The following is a 22,390-nucleotide window of genomic DNA, read 5'->3' on the forward strand; positions in this document are numbered from 1 at the left end:
ATACAACTGAATGGCTGAGCATGCATACTGATAAACATAATTATTCAAAACATAATCTGAGTTTATGTTTGTTTTAATATTTTAACAATTGTAGATTACCTCTGCCAAAGAGTCCTTTCATTTTTAAAACTGATAACATTAATAGTAGAGCCCATTAACAGGGAGATTAAAAGAAAATGAAGTAGAGCTCTTAATTGTTAGAGATGACTTTGACATGGCAAAAATTTCAGCAACCTGTCTGATCAAGTATCAATGTATGAAATAAGACAAATACTCCTCAGGTGATAAAAAGAAGAATGTGATCTTGCTGCTATTCCCTTCTTTGCTGGCATAAACCAGATCTCTTTTAAGATGGTCTTTGAGAATATCTATTAGAAAATAAATATGTAAGAATAAATACTTTGAGGAATAACTAAAGGAACACATCTGTCATGAAATTTGAACTTAGCATATATTAATAAATATGGACAAGTGATCTTCACATAACATTAAAGAGTCAGCAGGATATCGATTTTGACATCTGAGATCCTTTGGCTCTTTTAGTATAATAAGCAGTGTAAAGGAAGACCATCAGTTCTCTAAGATCCCTTTAGGAAGCTTTCTGCCCCTTGCACTCCTGATTAACCCCATCCCACTGATTTTAAAAGGCCACAGCATAGCAAACAATATTAACTTCCTTGGAAAGATTTTAAGACTATTCAATATGTAAGGGATAAAACGAACTAATAAGACTCTGGAAACTGCTAATGATTTTGCTGGCTGTTTTTAACAAGTATTTACTGGCAAATCAAACAATCTTTTAGAAAAAATGATCAATATAGTTCAGTCAAAAAGAATTTTGTGATGTATCAGAACTTATTCATAATGTCATCAACATCAATAACATAAAAATAACTTCTTGCCAGTGATACTATGGGCAGTTTAGTTTAAATAAACTACTATAATACTACATCTTAGACCAGTTTTAGAAAAGCAGCATGTATAGGACACCTTGACTCAACTTCCTGTTTCAGAACATAAGCTGCCTTCTGCGATGACACCTCTGTCATGCATCAGCCCACACTGCTTATTGCTGCTATTGCTGTAGAACAGAGTCTGTCCCCTTTAAAAGGAAGGTTTGGCAGTCTTGAAGTTATGAGGGACTATTAGGGCTTCCCTTGTGGCTCAGCTGGTAAAGAATCTGCTTGCAGTGTGTGAGACCTGGGTTTGAATCCTGGGTTGGGAAGATCCCCTGGAGAAGGGAAAGGCTACGCACTCCAGTATTCTGGCCTAGAGAATTCCATGGACTGTATAGTCAGTGAGGTCACAAAGAGCTGGACATGACTGAACAATTTTCACTTCATTAGAACCTAATGGGTTTTCTCTCTTGTGAGTAATCGAAGTAGTATCCTTAAACATAGCTTTGAAGAGAAGTATTTATTTTTCTGTGGCTCAGACTATTTTTTGGTTTTGCTTTTAATTTAAGAGCATTCCCAGTTTGCAACCAAGTGATGAGGTATTCTATAATACAGCCTACTCCTTTAAGAATCATTTTATAAAATCAGCCATCAGGAGTCCTGAACTTTACCTGAGATCTTTCTCTTTCATGTCAATGGTCAAGTTATCTTACTCTCTAGTTCATCTACCAACATTAGTCACTGATTATCTACCCATATATTGAAAGTATGGGTACCATTATCCTTTAATTTCTTTGAGCAAAAAATTAAGTCACACTGGATCTATATTATTTTTTTAAAGACAGCTCACTGGAATTAAATGTTAGCATAAATGGATATATCATGTTGACTCTAGCTGCCAGTGGGAGTAAAATTCAAATCAGTAGCATCAACAAACAGTACTGAATTATCCATAGGCACATATCATTGTTCTGTTTCTTGTTACTCTAAGTTTAACAAGTTCTTATGCTTGCCACTTCTAATAAATACATATGCAATGACACAAAGAAATATCTATAAAACTATTAAACATTTCAGAGTCAGGTCAGTGTACCTGGAAGTTATGAAGGAAAGTTACCCAGACTGACTCAGTGAAATAAAGGAACTAGAATCTGGGTTATATCTTATTGAAACTGAGTTATAGCTTATTGAAGCTAAAACAAAGTTTGTATAGCCTTCCAAAAGTGTGGTAAACATCTCTCACTTAGAGTTAGAAACCAAGACAACTATTCTAATCATTTATTCATTACACAGGTAATTATTTAGCACCTATACTACCAGACAGATGGGCTTCCCTGGTAGCTTAGCTGGTAAAAGAATCTGCCTGCAATGCAGGAGACCCCAGTTCGATTCCTGGGTCGGGAAGATCCCCTGGAAAATGGATAGGCTACCCACTTTAGTATTCTTGGGCTTCCCTGGTGGCTCAGATGGTAAAGAATCCACTTGAAATGCAGGAGACCTGGGTTTGATCCCTGGGCTGGGAAGATCCCCTGGAGGAGGGCATGGCAAACCCCTCCAGTATTCATGCCTGGAGAACCCACATGGACAAAGGAGCCTGGTAGGCTACAGTCCATGGGATTGCAAAGAGTTGGACATGCCTGAGCAACTGAGTACAACAGACACACAGTACATAAGATGCTGGAATAAAACTTCGTTACGTTGTTAACATGGTGAATTACATTGATTTTTAAATGTTAAATCAAACTTGCACTGCCACCTGGTCACAATGTGGTGTCATTTTTAAATACTGTTGGGTTTGAGTTCCTGATTTTTGTTAAAGATTTGGGCTTTGGATTGGTTTTTCATAATGCCTTCACCTGGTTTTTACAATAATATAAAACTGGCATCATCAACTAAATTAGAATGTATTCCCATCTCTTACACTTTCTGAGAGTTTATGTTAAGATTGCTTACTGTTTTCCTTAAATGGCTGACAAAATTAACCATTAAAACACTTGGGCCTAGCACTGTTTAAGCTATGAATGTTTTAAACTGTGAATTCAATGTCTTTAAAAGACATAAAATTTGGCCTTGGAATACGGAATGAAGCAGGGCAAAGGCTAATAGAGTTTTGCCAAGAGAACGCACTGGTCATAGCAAACACCCTCTTCCAACAACACAAGAGAAGACTCTACACATGGACATCACCAGATAGTCAACACTGAAATTAGACTGATTATATTCTTTGCAGCCATAGATGGAGAAGCTCTATACAGTCAACAAAAACAAGACCGGGAGCTGACTGTGGCTCAGATCATGAGCTCCTTATTGCCAAATTCAGACTTAAACTGAAAGTAGGGAAAACCACTAGACCATTCAGGTATGACCTAAATCTAATCCCTTATGATTATACAGTGGAAGTGAGAAATAGATTTAAGGGACTAGATCTGATAGATAGAATGCCTGATGAACTATGGACTGAGGTTCGTGACACTGTACAGGAGACAGGGATCAAGACCATCCCCAGGGAAAATAAACGCAAAAAGGAAAATGGCTGTCTAGGGAGGCCTTACAAATAGCTGTGAAAAGAAGAGAAGTGAAAAGCAAAGGAGAAAAGGAAAGATATAAGCATCTGAATGCAGAGTTCCAAAGAATAGCAAGGAGAGATAAGAAAGCCTTCCTCAGTGATCAATGCAAAGAAATAAAGGAAAATAACAGAATGGGAAAGACTAGAGATCTCTTCAAGAAAATGAGAGATACCAAGGGAACATTTCATGCAAAGATGGGCTCAATAAAGGACAGAAATGGTATGGACCTAACAGAGGCAGTAGATATTAAGGAGAGGTGGCAAGAATACACAGAAGAACTGTACAAAAAAGATCTTCACAACTAAGATAATCATGATGGTGTGATCATTGACCTAGAGCCAGACATCCTGGAATGTGAAGTCAAGTAGGCCTTAGAAAGCATCTCTACGAACAAAGCTAGTGGAGGTGATGGAATTCCAGTTGAGCTGTTTCAAATCCTGAAAGATAATGCTGTGAAAGTGCTGCACTCAACGTGCCAGCAAATTTGGAAAACTCAGCAGTGGCCACAGGACTAGAAAAGGTCAGTTTTCATTTCAATCCCAAAGAAAGGCAATGCCAAAGAATACTCAAACTACAGCACAGTTGCACTTATCTCACATGCCAGTAAAGTAATGCTCAAAATTCTCCAAGCCAGGCTTCAGCAATATGTGAACCGTGAACTTCCAGATGTTCAAGCTGGTTTTAGAAAAGGCAGAGGAACCAGTGATCAAATTGCCAACATCCGCTGGATCATTGAAAAAGCAAGAGAGTTCCAGAAAAACATCTATTTCTGCTTTATTGACTATGCCAAAGCCTTTGACTGTGTGGATCACAATAAACTGGAAAATTCTGAAAGAGAGGGGAATACCAGACCACCTGACCTTCTTGAGAAACCTATATGCAGGTCAGGAAGCAACAGTTAGAACTGGACACGGAACAACAGACTGGTTCCAAATAGGAAAAGGAGTATGTCAAGGCTGTATATTGTCACCTTGCTTATTTAACTTCTATGCAGAGTACATCATGAGAAACACTGGGCTGGAAGAAGCACAAGCTGGAATCAAGATTGCCGGGAGAAATATCAATCACCTCAGATATGCAGATAACACCACCCTTATGGCAGCAAGTGAAGAGGAACTAAAAAGTCTCTTGATGAAAGTGAAAGAGGAGAGTGAAAAAGTTGACTTAAAGCTCAACATTCAGAAAATGAAGATCATGGCATCTGGTCCCATCACTTCATGGGAAATAAATGGGGAAACAGTGGAAACAGTGTCAGACTTTATTTTTTTGGGCTCCAAAATCACTGCAGATGGTGACCGCAGCCATGAAATTAAAAGATGTTTACTCCTTGGAAGGAAAGTTATGACCAACCTAGATAGCATACTGAAAAGCAGAGACATTACTTTGCCAACAAAGGTCTGTCTAGTCAAGGCTATGGTTTTTCCAGTGGTCATGTATGGATGTGAGAGTTGGAGTGTGAAGAAAGCTGAGTGCCGAAGAATTGATGCTTTTGAACTGTGGTGTTGGAGAAGACTCTTGAGAGTCCCTTGGACTGCAAGGACATCCAACCAGTCCATTCTAAAGATCAGTCCTGGGTGTTCTTTGGAAGGAATGATGCTAAAGCTGAGACTCCAGTACTTTGGCCACCTCATGCGAAGAGTTGACTCATTGGAAAAGACTCTGATGCTGGGAGGGATTGGGGGCAGGAGGAGAAGGGGACAACAGAGGATGAGATGGCTGGATGGCATCACCAACTTGATGGACTGGGTTTGAGTGAACTCTGCAAGTTGGTGATGGACAGGGAGGCCTGGCGTGCTGCAATTTATGGGGTCACAAAGAGTTGGACACGACCGAGCGACTGAACTGAACTGAAAAGACACAGGGCCATTCAGTTTTCATTTCTTACTATGTCAAGTATGAGTTTACTTCTAGAGTCTCAATTCTGTTGAATATCTAGATATCTACTCTAATGCTAGTACCACAATCTTTTAACTAATGTAGCTTTGTAGTAAGTTTTAAAATCAGGAAGTGTGAGTTTGCCTATTTTGTTTTTTTCAAGACCGTTTTTACTATTCTTGTTCCTTGCCATTTGACATGCAATTTCCATACAGAAATCAAAATTCTGACAGGAATTATGTTGAGTCTGTATCCAGTCTGGGAAGTGTTACCAACTGTGTGGTAACATGGTAACAAATTACCAACTTCTTATCCCCGCACATGGATGTTTTCCATTTATCTTCTTTAATTTCTTTTAAGAATGTTTTATAGTTTTCAAAGTATATGAAATACATTCCTAACTATATTACTCTCTTTGATGTTATTATAAATGTTATTTACTTGATTTCATTTTTGGATTGATCACTGCAAATGAGAAATACAATTAATTTCTACATATTGAGTTTGTGTTCTGTAATCTTACTAAACTTAGTTCTAACATCTTTTTAATGAATTTCATATAATTTCCAAAATTATGATCATATAATGTGTACAGAGATACTTTTACCACTTATTTTCCAATCTGGAAGCCTTTTTATTATATTTTCCTGTCTAAATGCCCTTGCTACAACACAGAGCACAATTTTAAGCAGAAGTGGTGAGAGTGGACATCTTTGTCTCGTTTGCGATCTGAGGGAGAAGGCAGCCAATCTTTCATTATTAAGTATGATGTTATCTGTGGGTTTTTCATAGATGCCCCTTTTCAGATTGAGAATATTCCTTTCTCTACCTATTCTGTTGGAGTCTTTTTTTTTAAATCACAAAAAGTTGTTGGATATTGTCAAATGCTTTTTCTGCATCTACTGAGGTAATCACATGGGTTTGTTTTTTATTCATTTAACATTATTTTGTTTATATTTACTTTTATATTAATGCATATATATGTGGATATGATGGCTAACTTTACATGTCAACAGTGCTCAAATAGTTGATCAGACTTCCTAGGCTTTATGTAACAGTGGTTTCTGAATGAGACTAACATTTAAATTGGTTAGGTTTGAGTAAAAGCAGACCGCCTTCAATAATGTGGATGGGACTCACCCAATCAGGTGAAGGTCTTACTAGAACAAAGCAAGAAGGAATTCTAGCAGTAGATCACCTTTGGAACTAAACTGCAACCTTGACCTTTCCCTCGTTCTTTAGCCTAATGGCCTTTGTACTTGAATTGCAATATCAGCTCTTCCCTAGATCTCCAAACTACTGGGTCACCTGAAGATTCTGTATTTGTCTGTCTCCATAATCACATAATCCGATGAGCTTCCTTAAATTAAATCTTTCTATATATATACATATTGTATTGGTTCTGTTTCTTTATAATTAATATAGATTTTGGTACCAGAATCTATAACTAATACAGATTTTGGTACCTAAAAATGTGGATGTGGCTTTGGAACTGGAAAAAAGGTGGAGGCTAAAAGAGTTTTGAGATGTTAAATAGAAAAACCTACATTGCTCTGAAGAGACAGTTGGAAAAAAACATGGATGTTAAAAGATGATTTTGGTGAGGTCTCAGATGGATTCGAAGAATGTGTCATTAGAAACTGGAAGAGAGTTGATCTTTGTTTTAAACTGGCAACCAACTTGGCTGAATTGTGTTCTAATAACATGGAAAGTAAAATTTTTAAGTGGTGAACTTGGATATTTAATTAAAGATATTTCTAATACTGAAGGTGTGGCCTGGTTTCTCCTCACTACTTGGAGTAAAATATAAGAGGAATCAGTTGAAGAAATTGTTTAAGTAAAAGGCACCAGAACTTGAAGATTTAGAAAATTCACAGCCTATCCATACTGCTAAAACTGAGGAAGTGTCTTCTGGAGAGAACAATGAGATGGGACAGAAATGCCATAAAGTGATTACAGGTGTGACTCATGGTCTAATCAGCCACATCTGCAGAAGCCAGGAATAAACATGGGGTTACATCAGGAGAAACACTGTCAGTCTGGACTAAAGGGAACAGAGACAGAACAAAATAAAGTGCGGTGGTCGGACTTCTGGAACTCTGTAGGATGGGATAATAGATATATCCATCTTGCTGCACATGTGCCATCTTCAAGAAAGAGAAGAGTGACCCTGGAGGTGGTTCAGGTATCAGGACGGCCTCTACTTGCACCACAGGTCCAGGGCGCACCACTGTCTCCTCTTTAGCTTAGGGGGACCAGGTTCCCACCCAGGGTGAAGTGGTGACCTTGCCATCCTAGAGGGCCTGGAGGTTGGGCTGTTACTGCACTAGGCCTGAAGGATAGAGCACTGAGTCAAAGAAGATTCTTCTGGAGCCTCAAAGCCTGTTTTGGACTTAACTGGGACCTGTGATCCCCTTTCTTCTTTCAGGAATGGAAATGTCTACCTTATGCTTGTCCCACCACTGTATTTTGGAAGCAGATAACCTGTGTGTTTTCAGTTTCATAGCTGGAGAGGAATTTTGCCTTGGGCTGAATCATACCTCAAGTTTTGTTCACCATGGATTTATAAGAAGCTTAGAATGATGATGTAATGAGTTAAGACTTTGGGGCTATTGAGATGGGGATGAATGAGTTTTGAATGGGAGAAGAACAAATTTTGGAATGTGATGACTGAAATCTATACCCTCCAAATTCACATGTTGAAGCCCTAACTCCCACCAAACTTCCAATGCCTCAGAATGTGACTGTATGGGCGACAGAGTTTTTAATGAGATAATTATGATGAGGATGTTATGGTAGCCTCTAATATGACCTGACTGGTGACCTTATAAAAAGAGATCAGGACATACAGAGATAGACATCATGGATGTGAACAAAAGAGAAAGCCCATGTGAGAACTCAGCAAGGTGGACACTGCAAGTCAAGGAGGTAGAGCTCAGAAGAAATCAGACCTCTGACACCCTTATCCTAAACTTCTGGTCTTCAAAACTGACATAAAATAAATTTTCATTGTTTAAGCTACCTAACCTAAGGTATAGGAGAAGGAAATGGCAACCCACTCCAGTATTCTTGCCTAGAGAATCCTGTGGACAGAGGAGCCTGGTGGGCTGCTGTCCACAGGGTAGCACAGAGTCAGACACGACTGAAGTGACTTTGCATGCATGCACTGGAGAAGGAAATGGCAACCCACTCTAGTATTCTTGCCTGGAGAATCCCAGGGACAGAGAAGCCTGCCGTCTATGGGGTCACACAGAGTCGGACACGACTGAAGCGACTTAGCAGCAGCAGCAGCAGCAGCAGCAGCAGCAACAACCTAAGGTATTTTGTTATGGCTGCTGCTGCTGCTAAGTCACTTTAGTCGTGTCTGACTCTGTGCGACCTCATAGACGGCAGCCCACCAGGCTTCCCCGTCCCTGGGATTCTCCAGGCAAGAACACTGGAGTGGGTTGTATGGCAGTCCTACCAAAATAATAAAGCATATTCCATTTATCGATTTTCAAGTGTTAAACCAACTTTGCTTGTGTGTGTGTGTGTTAAGTTGCTTTAGTTGTGTCCGACTCTATGACCCTATGGCCCACCAGGCTCCTCTGTCCGTGGGATTCTCCTGATAAGAATACTAGAATGCCTTGCACCAGGAGGAGAGAACCTATGTTTCTTACGTCTCCTGCATCAGCAGGCGAGTTCTTTACCACTAGCACCACCTGGGAAGCCCACCTTTGCTTGGTCATGATAAAGAATTCTTTTTATAGGTTGCTGGTTTCAGTCTGCGAGTGTTTGAAGTATAGTCACAATGTTGTATAACCATCTCACTATTTAGTTCCAGAACACGTTTATCATCCCCAAGGAAATCCTGTACTCATTAAGCAGTTACTTTCCATTCCTCACTATTTCCAGTCCCACTCATCTGCTTTCTGGTTCCATAAATTTGGATAATTCTTGTCCAAAAAATTATGCAATGTGTACCTTAGTATGTGGCGTTCTTCACATAGCATATTCATTCATATTGTAGCATGTACCTGCATCCCATTCCTCTTTATGGCTGAAGAATATTGTATGGATATGCCACATACTGTCTATTAGGTGATGGACATTTCAGATGTTTCTACTCTTTGGCTATTGTGAACAATTCTGCTATATAAATTCACATACTAGCTTTTGTTTGACTATCTGTTTTCAATTATTTTGGGTATATACTCAGGAATACTGGGCAATATGCTAATTCTATAATCAACTTACTAAGCAACCACCCAACTATTTTCCAGTTGTTGTACCATTTTACATTCCTACTAACAAAGCATAAAAGGTGTTTTTTTCTGTATCCTTGCTAATATTTGTTATTTTCCATTAAAAAAATTATAGCCATCTTGGTGGCTATAAATGTTAACTTTAATGATAATTAAAACTTTGCTGTATTTTGAGTTAGTTTATTATGAGTAATAGCTCTGTGACTCTATAAACTTGGAGGGCCTACTTTCTATTTGTATATTCCCATGCCTGAAATGAATTCATTGTATTTATCTTTATGGCACATCTCAGAGATGATTATATGAAACCGTTCTATGATTCCATATTATAAGGAAACTTGTATGACAGTCTTGTGAATGGGAGCTAAGATATCTCTCTTATGTGATTCTAAACTCTAGTTTCAGTTCCTAGTGGATCAAATTTTAAATAGGTTTACTTTTTATCAACTGTGAGGAACATGAAAGAAGCTAAGAATTAGTGTTATTATACAGACCAAGATGTATGACAGAAGTAACAGATAATGTAAGAATTATAGTATAATATATACTGTAAGAAATTGGCATAGAAATATTAACTAAAACATTTTGAAAAAAAGTACTGTGTAGCTAGTGACAGGAGAAATGTTTAGAATTATACATTCCAAAATATGAAAAGAGTAGTGGAACTGAAGCTCACTTCTATTTTTATAGTTTTGGATTTTCTACTATAAATATTAGTAACCAATAAAAAGGAGCATGTGAAAACTGAAGTGAATGATTCATGTTCTAAAAAAACAGACATTATACATACACACATATTAAAAGTATAACAAATTGTAACTTCAAGAAAATTGGAGATATCAAGAGAACATTTCATGCACATTTGAGCACAATAAAGGACAGAAATGGCAAGGACCTAACAGAGCAGACGAGATTAAGAAGAGGTGGCAAGAATACACAGAAGAACTATACAAAAAATGTCTTAATGATCTGGATAACCATGATGGTGTGGTCACTCACCTAAAGCCAGACAGCCTGGAGTGCAAAGTCAAGTGGGCCTTAGGAAGCATCACTATGAACAAAGCTAGCAGAGGTGATGGAATTCCAGCTGAGCTATTTCAAATCCTAAAAGATGATGCTGTTAATGTGCTGCACTCAATATGTCAGCAAGTTTGGAAAACTCAGCAGTGGCCACAGAACTGGAAAAGGTCAGTTTTCATTCCAATTCCAAAGAAAGCAATGCCAAAGGATGTTAAAACTACTACACAATTGTACTCATTTCATGTGCTAGCAAGGTTAATGCCCCAAATCCTTCAATCTAGGCTTCAACAGCATATGAACCCAGAACTTCCAGATGTAGAAGCAGGATTTAGAAAGGGCAGATGAACCAGAGATCAAATTGCCAACATCCATTGGATCATATAAAAAGCAATGGCATTCCAAAAACCCATCTACTTACTTCTGCTTTATTGACCATGTTAAAGCCTTTGACTGTGTGGATCACAACGAACTGTGGAAAATTCTGAAAGAGATGGAAACACCTTACCTGTACGCAGGACAAGAAGCAACAGTTAGAACCAGACATGGAGTAACAGATTGGTTCAAAATTGGGAAAGGAGTATGTCAAGGCTGTATATTGTCACCCTGCTTATTTTTCTTATAAGCAGAGTACATCACGCAAAATGCCGGTCTGGATGAAGCACAAGCTGAAATCAAGATTGAGGGAGAAGTATCAATAACCTCAGATATGCAGATGACACTACCCTTATGGTAAAAGTAAAGAGGAACTAAAGAGCCTCTTAATGAAAGTGAAATAGGAGAGTGAAAAAGCTGGCTGAAAACTCAACATTCAAAACACCAAGATCATGGTATCCGGTCCCATCACTTCATGGCAAATAGATGGGAAAACAATGGAAACAGTGAGAGACTTTATTTTCTTGGGCTCCAAAATCGCTGCAGATGCTGACTGCAGCCATGAAATTAAAAGACACTTTCTCCTTGGAAGAAAAGCTATGACAAACCTACACAGCATATTAAAAAGCAGAGACATTATTTTACTGAAAAAGGTCCTTCTAGTCAAAGCTATGGTTTTTCCAATAGTCATGTATGGATGTAAGAGCTGGGCTATAAAGAAAGCTGAGTGCCAAAGAACTGATACTTTTGAACTGTGGTGTTGGAGAAGATTCTTGAGAGTCCCTTGGACTCCAAGGAGATCAAATCAGTCAATCCTAAGGGAAATTAGTCCTGAATATTTATTGGAAGGATTGATGCTGAAGCTCCAATACTTTGGCCACCTGATGTGAAGAACTGACTCATTGGAAAAGACCCTGATGCTGGGAAAGATTGAAGGCAGGAGGAGGAGGGGACGGCAGAGGATGAGATGGTTGGATGGCATCATCGACTTTATGGACATCAGTTTGAGTAAGCTCCAGGAATTGGTGATGGACAGGGAGGCCTATGTGCTGCAGTCCATGGGGTTGCAAACAGTCGGACACGACTGAATGATGGAACTGAACTGAATGCTCATTACACCTTGTTCAGTTTTGCTTATACTGTTCTTCTAGGCTAGAATGCCCTTTTTCTTTCTCCTCTCCTTCTTTCAGAATCTTATTTATTCATATCTCAATTTCCAGACATTTCATAAAACTTCATTTTAGTCTGCAATAATTTCTCACTTCACTTTCTATGGCAATGTCCAATCACTTTATTTAAAAGTTTATAATCCTATATGCTCATTTTCTTTTTTCTATCTAATTATATTTGTGGGTGATAATTGTATGTTACCCTTTGCTACTCTATTTATTATAGGAGACTACACAATCCTCTGAAGGATTTCAGTAGGGTCCTGAAACTGAAAATGACTATTTGGTTAATGTCAGTGATTGTGCTAGGGCTCTGATAAAATAACAATACCACAACATATAAATAAAAATAAACGTTTGGATAAAATTACTTTCAGGCACAGTATTACCTTTGTTGTCTGACATATGATATACTGCAAGAGCTTAAAGGTTCTCAAAAAAAAATTCAGAGGTAGTCTATTTATAAATCCAGACACTGACTGCGGTTGTAATTTGCAGAGTTTGGCTGAACACTGACAAAGACTGTTGAACTCCACAGCAGGTCAGGTTCTTTTACCATTTTAACGTGTCCTTAATGTGGGCTTTGAGGCATGTTTTATGTGATAAACATACCAAGCGTATCCAAATCAGAAAAATAATGCTGAAGTACCAGTTCTACCTTAGCATTATTTCTGAGAGGCAAGGGTGGGGGAAGCTGTCTGGCAGATAGTGCAGAGGCCCAAGTATAAGGTGGTTTATGTAATATTTATACTTCCATTACTGGCCCTGATGTGACCTAGGGCATGTTAGTTTATAGCTCTGTATTTCAGTTTCCTCATCTGTAAAAAGCAATAATACCTCACAAGGATGTTCAAGGGATTCAAGAATATAATGTTTGTATTGAACTCCAAGATACAAGATAGAATTAGGAACATAGCTTTAAAAGCACAGCCTGATTATTTTCTGGAGTAGATTCTAAAACAGAAAACATGGTATATTTTGAATGTGTACTACATGAAATGTATGTTTTTAACAGAGTAGAAAAAATGAAAAAATTATTAAATTCTCAATAGATTTCTGAACTTTAAAATTCTGTGTGAACAACACCTGAAAATAAACTGCTAATCAAAAAGGGCCAAATCTAAATTGAAACATAACACTTCGACTAAATATTTTTTAAATGTCCTGTAACGAAAAAAAAAATTAACCTTTTAATTCCAGTGAAAACTTGTTCCCAAAGGAAAAACAAATAACTCCATATTGCAGTCAGAATATTGCATTTTGAGCCAAAACACTAAAAATATTTAATATCCATTAATAGATTCTCAAAGAAAAGTGAATGCTGGATCACTATAAACTCAGCATAGGCATCATAACAACAATCAGTTCAGTTCAGTCGCTCAGTTGTGTCTGACTCTTTGAGACCCCATGAACCACAGCACGCCAGGCCTCCCTGTCCATCACCAACTCCCGGAGTCCACCCAAACCCATGTCCATTGAGTCAGTGATGCCATCCAACCGTCTCATCCTCTGTCGTTCCCTTCTCCTCCTGCCCTCAACCTTTCCCAGCATCAGGGTCTTTCCAAATGAGTCAGCTCTTCGTATCAGGTGGCCAAAGTATTGGAATTTCAGCTTCAACATCAGTCCTTCCAATGAACACCCAGGGCTGATGTCCTTTAGGATGGATTGGTTAGATCTCCTTGCAGTCCAAGGGACTCTCAAGAGTCTTCTCCAACACCACAATTCAAAAGCATCAATTCTTCGGTGTTCAGTTTTCTTTATAGTCCAACTCTCACATCCATACATGACTACTGGAAAAATCATAGCTTTGACTAGACAGACCTTTGTTGACAAAGTGGTTCACACTTATTACTTAAAATCTGTACTCAGGTATGATACAAAGCATTTGACAACTATTATTTTATTTTGATTTTTCTCAAAAATAATATAAGCAGCTATTAGTATAATTTCAATTTTACAGGTCAGGAAATTGAGGCTTACAGAGGTTATTACCTATCAAAGGTCATCTTGGCTAGGAAGTCAGAATCTATACCATCTGTCTTATTACAGTGTTAGCTAGGAATTAAAACACTATTGTTGTACTAAAAGAATAACTGCAAAACACAAACTTTACAAATAAAAAAGATAAACACAGGTCCAATTAACTGAGATTTAGAAATAAATGGTTTTCTTTATATAAATTATAATTGAAGTCAATTTATATCACCTTTTAGCATATTACCAATTATTAATGAAAACAAAAAAGCAAATATCCATTAAAGTCAGAAGTTAATCTTGACTCCCTGGTTTCACTTAGTTTTCAAGTAACAGAGTAGAATGAGTGATTATTTCAATTTCAAATCATATACAACAAAACAAAGAACAAATGAAACCAATCAGAAATGTATACTCCTCAATTATGAGCCAACAGTGTGACTTTCCAGATTAAAATCTCAATCCTCACATTTTTCCATATAATTGATATTTTAGAAAAATTTTATATTTTACAGTTCAGATTAGTTAACCAAGCCTGTTTGTAGCTGTTTAGTTGCTAAGTCATGTCTGACTCTTTTGTGACCCCATGGACTGTAGCACGCCAGGCTCCTCTCTCCATGGGATTTCCCAGGCAAGAATCCTGGAGTGGGTTTTACCATTTCCTTCTCCAGGGGATCTTCCTGGCCCAGGGAGGAACTCTGTCTCCTGCATCAGCAGGCAGCTTCTTTACCACTGAGCCACCAGGGAAGCCCTAACCAAGCCTGACAGGACAGCTAAACTTTCTATGGATTAAAACAAATTTAAATACTTATCAGATCAATGATGTCTAATAAAACTAAATTTAAAAATATTAATACCTAGGATTTTGATTTCTTCCTTGTTTCATGAAATAACAGAATATTGTTTATTTCTGATCTAATCTGAACCAGTTATTTGGGGAAAAAATTGGAACTATGATAGAATACTGACAATAACAAAACTATTAAAAGCCCAAAGGGAACAAGATACAGGGTATAACAACATTTAAAACTTAGCAACTAAAGCAAATAGTAAATTAGATCCTAATAAATTTGGAAGTTTCATGAATATCTGAAGTCTAAAATAGTAAAGGGAACAAAATATTTTAATATTGACCTGAGTTCATAAAACACATTTTGGCTTGGAATTACAGAAAAACATTCAACTGGGCCTTTTTTGACCTTTGCAAAGTTTTGGAACATCACCGTCAACTTCAGAGAACAACTACTTCATGCTATAAAGAGTGAAGACTCTAACTACTTCATATATATTTAAGACTGGAATATTTACACATTTAAATGCTTAACTGCAAGTAAACATTTGTCCTTTTGGGAGAGGCCCAGGTGGAAGGGCCCCATGGCAAAATGACAATGTAAGTCCCGGATATCTGACTGTACTGCCAGTGCCACCCAGTCTTAAAAGTATTGCCATATCATCATTATCATCCTCAGTCAATATTTACTAAGCTCTTTATGACAGCAGTGGCATTAGAAAGTTTATAAAAATCAAGAGTAGCTCAAAGATCTCAGTTTATTGTAACTGGTTATCATGTAAGTTAACCTTGATATTTGGGTTTTTTTTTGCAATTAATGAATCAAATTGTTTCTGAACAAAGGCCTTTGTTATTAGCTATTATTTCCATTTATTTTCAATATTTCAAAGTAGATTCAGTAAAACTTTAATACATTCAATAATATATATGTCACATGTAGTGAGAGAAAATGTTTATAATACAACTATGTTAAATTATGGAGAAGGAAATGGCAACCCACTCCAGTGTTCTTGCCTGGAGAATCCCAGGGATGGGGGAGCCAGGTGGAGGGGGCTGTCGCACAGAGTCGGACACGACTGAAGCTACTTAGCAGCAGCATGCTAAATTAATCTAATTGCACTGAGCAAAGTCTCTGGAAATATGAAGGAATTCTCTCCTCTCATTGTCATTTCTGGCCAGAACCCAATGTTCACAGGACTGAATTCTTTGAAAAGGTATCCTTTCCCTCACTAACTGTCCTGGGCCCCCACCTCTACCAAATGGCAGAAGAATGTTATAACAGGCTAATACTTCTTTTAAAATTGCTAATATTTTTTTCTTTTTTTTTTTTATAAAAGTGATTGAATTTCTGCAGTGTAAAGTACTTTAAAAATAGTTTAAAATATTTGGCAAACTTAAAACATAAGTGAGGTTATCGTGTATATACACGTCTATTTCATAAGGTAAGTGAATCCACTTTGAGGTGTCATTCCCTTATATATCTCATTGTTTTTTAAAGCACAACACTAATAAACTAAATTAAAGAGATGAAATTCACTGATATAATAAATAAATTATACACACACATATGTATGTATTATAGACCTATTTTTCATAGAAGCTTATTTACTTCTGCTGCTGCTAAGTCGCTTCAGTAGTGTCCAACTCTGTGCGACCCCATAGACGGCAGCCCACCAGGCTCCCCCGTCCCTGGGATTCTCCAGGCAAGAACACTGGAGTGGGTTGCCATTTCCTTCTCCAATGCATGAAAATGAAAAATGAAAGTGAAGTTGCTCAGTCGTGTCTGACTCTTCGCGACCCCATGGACTGCAGCCCACCAGGCTCCTCCGCCCATGGGATTTTCCAGGCAAGAGTACTGGAGTGGGGTGCCATCGCCTTCTCCGTATTTACTTCTAGGCATCAAATTTAATTTGTGCAGGTTACTATGAATAAAGTTGCAAAACTTTATCAAAATTTGCAAACTCATTTTTATATAAAAGTAACACATATATACATAAAGAATTCAAACACTTAATTAGGTTATGAATGCAAGTTAAAATTTCCTTTCCTCTCATTCATCACATACATATAATAAACTTAACTGTTAAACATACTCCCACTTTCCAGAAAACATGCTGTTGAGCTTCCGGGGTATCAGAAAAATTTTTATTGACTCTTACAGATGCTCCAAGCACTGATTCAGGTACAGGATGCAGTGGTAAATAAACAAAATCCTTGTCCTTGCAGAACTTAATTTCTAGAGGACAATGCACAAATACAATTATAGTATCATGCAGGCTTGTCCATTATTAAGAAAAATATAGTAGAGTAACAAATAGTGTGATGCAGCGAGGAGGTAGACTATTTTAGATAATGTGGCCAGGAACATTTCAGCAGAAAGTTGAGCAAAGTGAACAGTTGACTCGTGACACTATAGTGCTGGTGGTGGGCTTGTAGATTAGGCAGAGAAAAAAGAAAGTTGAGGTTTTGTGATGGGAGCATTCTTAGAATGTTGGCGATAATTAGAAATCTGGTGTGGCTGGACCAAAGCAAGAGTAGACACCTGTTAAGAAACGAAGTTGGAAAGGTAGCAGGGGCCAGTGCATATGTGTACAAACACTCCTTTTATAATTAAATAAGAAAGGACAAATATCTGGAGTCACTATATGATTTAGGCAGCTGTTGTTAAATGCATGAAGTAAGCAGGATACTGTTGACTCTTCAGTGTCCCTTGGGCAGCAAGGAGATCAAACCAGTCAATCCTAAAGGAAATCAACCCTGAATATTCATTGGAAAGACAATGCCAAAGCTGAAGCTCAAGACTTTGGTCACCTGATGGGAATGGACAACTCATTAAAAAAACACAAAAACCTGATGTTGTGAAAGACTGAGGGCAGGAAGAGAAGGGGGCAAGAGAGGATAAGATGGTTGGCTGGCATCACCGACTCAATGGACATGAGTTTGAGCAAACTCTGGGAGATAGTGAAGGACAAGGAAGCCTGGCGTGCTGCAGTCCATTGGGTCACAAAGAGTCGGACATGACTGAGCAACAGAAAACAACAAAAGCAGGATGGAAAATGTGGTCAAATGGTAAATGCCAGCCCCTTTTAGGAAAGGTAGCCTCTACTCAGCCTCAGCTAACTGCTGAAAAGCAGAGGTATAATGGTTAATTTTATGTGTTAATGCAGCTAGACCATGGTGCTCAGCTGTTTGTTCATCGAGCGGTCTAGATATTGCTGTAAAGGTATATTTTATATATGATTAATATTTAGATCAGTAGGCTTTGAGGAAAGCAGATTAGTCTCCATAATACGGATGGGCCTCAGCCAATCAGTTGAAGGCTTTAAGAGAAAGACTGAGATCTCCCGAGGAAGAAGGAATTCTGCATCTTGGGACTTAAAACCACAACAACTTATTCCTGGTTCTCTAGCCAGCTGACTTGCCCTGCAGATTTTTGACTTACCAGTACCAACAATTGTATGAGCTACCAGTTGGCATTAGTGGTAAAGAATTCGCCTGCCAAGAGACATAAGAGATGGGGGTTTAATCCTTGGGTTGGGAAAATCCCCCAGAGGAGGGCATGGCAACCCACTCCAGTAGTCTTGCCTGGAGAATCCCATGGACAGAGGAACCTGGTAGGCTTACTGGTAGGCATAACTGAAGTGACTGAGTACAGCACACAATTCTTTAAAATAAATCTCCCTCCCTGTATATAAACAGTGTATTGGTTCTGTTTCTCTGGAGAACCCTAACACACTTGCCATGCTAAGGATCCCACATGGGCAGATCTTCCAGCTTTTTTTTTTTCACCTTGGAAACAATGTTGCAAATGAATATGGAATAATGCTACTGTTTCCTACACATTTTTTTAATTGGACCTGTGAGAATTTAGTCAAGGAATATACACAGGTGCCAAATTTCTAGGTAATGGATAATGCTCTCCAGAATGGCTTTAGAAGTTTACACTCTTATTTCAATGCATGCAGGGTCTTCTCTATTTACAGTCTGCCTAAGCAACCCCCCTTTTTTTAATTCTAAATTTTAAGAAAGGTAAAATCCAAACAAATGCTACTGATAATTGTTTTCAAATTTGAACACTGTTGGCCTAAAAGAAAAGAAACTTTGTTGGCAGATAAGATACTTTATCATATAAAGACCTTGTTTTGCCTACAGCCCTACAAATCACTAACTGAAAAGCTGAACTAGGTCCATGTTATTTCCAATCAATTTACTCATCACTGAGTTCCTATTATGTGCATTGCACACACTATCACTCTACAGAAGAAAGTTTTAATCTGAAGAGACTTTCAATCTAGTGTTAAATTTGACTGTCTATTCATTTGCTTGGCAAATATTTACTGAAGGCTTGTAATATATAAAAAATACAAGCTTTAGAAGGGAAATTAAGAGAAATATTCATAAAGGTGTTATACCGGTGAGCATGAGGTATGTATGATGAGAGAGCACTACATATAATTACGGTAATGTTAGGTAGAATGAGATCACTTCCGGTTGAGAAGATCAGAAAAAGATTACCAGAATAGTTCTTAAATTGTGTTTTGAAGGCTCAGTAAGAATCTGATAGGCAGAGATTGGGAGAATTCCAGGAGTAAGATGAAATAAAAAGAAAGCAGTGAAGTGGGAAATTTGGGGTATGGCCAGGAAACAGTGAATAATTCATTTTGAAAGTATAAATAATAGTCAATTTAGTATAACAAATATTTGTTGGGTGCTTATTATGTGTGAGGTAGTGTACTAGCACCAGTGACACAAATATGAATGAAACCAGAAGATAAAAGGATGATTGGTGGAACACTAAACCAGAGATAGCTACTGCTACTGCTAAGTCACTTCAGTCATGTCCGACTCTGTGCGACCCCATAGACAGCAGCCTACCAGGCTCCCCCCGTCCGTGAGATTCTCCAGGCAAGAACACTGGAGTGGGTTGCCATTTCCTTCTCCAATGCGTGAAAGTGAAAAGTGAAAGTGAAGTCACTTAGTCGTGTCCGACTCTGTGCGACCCCACGGACTGCTGCCTACCAGGCTCCTTTGTCCATGGGATTTTCCAGGCAAGAGTACTGGAGTGGGGTGCCATTGCCTTCTCCGAAACCAGAGATAGAGGTGGCAGCAATATCAAAGGTTCATAAGTGTTTTAGGTAAAAGGGTCTGGAATTTATTGTACAGGTAATATGGTATTTCCCAGGTGGTGCAGTGGTACAGAATCTGCCTGCTAATGCAAGAGGCGTAAGAGACAAGGGTTCGATCCCTGGGTTGGGAAGATCTTCTGGAGGAGGGCATGGGAACCCACTCCAGTATTCTTGTCTGGAAAATTCTATGGACAGAAGAGCCTGGTGGGTTGCAAAGAGTTGGACATGACTGAGTGCGTGCGCGCGCGCACACACACGCACACACACAATGTGGTATTATTAAATACTGCTGATATCTGATTGAGAGGTTGAGAATAATGTTTCAGGAGTCTTAAGAGGAGGGAGAAATGGAGACAAGTGGATGATGTAGCTAGAAAAACCTGGGCATGAAATTATACAAGACTGGTCTAAGGTAGGAATTTTGTAAAGGAAGGAGACATTGCAAGGAAAAATCTAGCAAAATTTGTTTACTAATTAAATTTTAAAAAGGGACAAATCAAAGATTACCTATGCAGAAGGCAACAAGCATATGCAGAACTCTAATAATAGTGTCAAGACCAAGAGAAACACTTTACTTTTTTATTTACTAAAATACAAAATTAATTTTTTCTCAAGCTGATGAAAATGATGTTAATAGATGGCAGACTCCAGGATCTATAATTAGCAGGCCCATTCTAAGTCTGGATCTTTTGCTATCCATGATAATTAAATGGCAAAATATTTTGTTAAATGCTCTTCAAAGAGGAAGCTGAACCATTTTACAGAATAAAAAGGAGCAGTTGAGAGCTATACATGTTGAACTTTCATGTTAAAATAAGGCACAGAAAACAGCGAAAGTAATGCAAAAAAAAAAAAAGTCTTTCTAAATTCAAAGTCATAGAAGACATAAAATATTTTGGTAGCCTCTGTAGTTATTTAATTGTCTTATATGTCAATAAAGCAAAAACATTTAAAGTATTTTGATCAATGATACTATTAATACATTTCTTTGGCACAGTACTTTATAGTTTTCAAAAACATTAAAAAAAAATCATCTCCCTAATTGTCATAGTAAGTGGCTTAGATCATTCACAAACAGGTGCAACTCACTGGTATAAGAAGCTAGTTCTTAATTCCAAATATTACTAAACAAAAAAATCTAATCTACTTCATAGAAAATGGTTAGAAATGTCACAGAATATTAGAACTAGAGAAATCCCCAAGTCCAAGTTAAAGAACTTGAAGCCTAGAAAGCCTGGAGCTTGTCTATATCAGAAAAAAATTTGGTTAATGGCAAAGATGCTCTTTTGATTTTTTATTACTGTTTTGGCAGTATGGTTCCATAAAACAGTTCCACGAAAATTAATTCCAATAAAAATACAGATATAACAAAATGTTTGTGTCACTGGGTAGTCCAATTAGAACACAGAACTAAGAGTTCAGGATTGAGTGTTCAACTCCTCTTGATGAGGGATTTGCATTGAGAAAAATGTTGCTTCATGGCTAGAGTTTGCATGCCATTGACTCTTATTGATGCATAGTTCTCACTACTGAATGAGAAACCATAACCATCACCATCACCATCACCATCACACACACACATCCCAAACCCAGCCAGAGCCTAGTGACAGTCAGTAATATTTCTGATTACGAAGGACAGGATATATAAAGACCAGAAAATATATATATAAGTAGTAAAAGGGACCCATACTAAATAAAATTTATAAAAAGAATGTAGGGAAAAAAAAAAGCATCCCACCCTCTTTTTGAGTATATTTGACATGGTTTCTGCCTTTGTGGCTTTTATGACTTAGAAATGTAGTATATCATGAACCCAGTAAGTAGGATTTATTTTTAATCCAGTATTTACTATGCCAAACATTCAAGCATTCTATTTAATTTTTTACAAAAATACTATTACAATCAGAGGAAACACACCACCTTAAAATATGAAGCAGACTATTCAGTATTTGTGATGTTGTAGAATGTCAAATCTGCCATGTTCTGAAAGGCATCACAACTTCTCACTTGGAATTGAACAAAACAACAAAAATTTAAAATATAATCTGCTGCTATTATGAGTATATTAAATCCTAGTCTACTGGCACTGAACAACAGGATCTAATTCCTATCTACACACTTGAATTTACACTTTTTTAAAGCAGAAGTAAATACAGAAGTACTATAAAATCAGCAAACATTGAAACTTAGGGTTTCTCTCGATTAGAAAACAGTTTGTTATTATTATGCCTCCTGAGCTTAGGAATGCAGCACTACAGGTTTAAAGAACAGGAAAAAATCATTACTAAATACAAATCTAACTCCTACAAGTTTAAGATTCTTACCTGATGAAAATTTAGATTTACACTAATGAAGCT

At 37.7% G+C, this 22,390-nt stretch overlaps 1 protein-coding gene across 36 annotated transcripts in view; it reads right to left on the reverse strand.

Annotated features, from left to right (window-relative positions):
• MIPOL1 (mirror-image polydactyly 1) overlaps positions 1-22,390 on the reverse strand; it is a 360,677-nt gene that overhangs the window by 98,825 nt on the left and 239,462 nt on the right. For 3 of the 36 annotated variants that reach the window (XR_015149709.1, XR_015149711.1, XR_015149713.1), the window contains one exon: positions 21,954-22,039. The exons of the other annotated variants lie outside the window; for them this stretch is intronic. The gene's annotated coding sequence lies outside the window, so the exon portion shown is untranslated. The remainder of the gene's footprint in view (positions 1-21,953; positions 22,040-22,390) is intronic. 36 annotated transcript variants of the gene reach the window in all.

This window comes from Bos grunniens, chromosome 21, assembly GCF_055505025.1.
Source record: "Bos grunniens cultivar Pamir isolate PY7600 chromosome 21, Bosgru_T2T1.0, whole genome shotgun sequence".
NCBI classification, from domain to species: domain Eukaryota; kingdom Metazoa; phylum Chordata; class Mammalia; order Artiodactyla; family Bovidae; genus Bos; species Bos grunniens.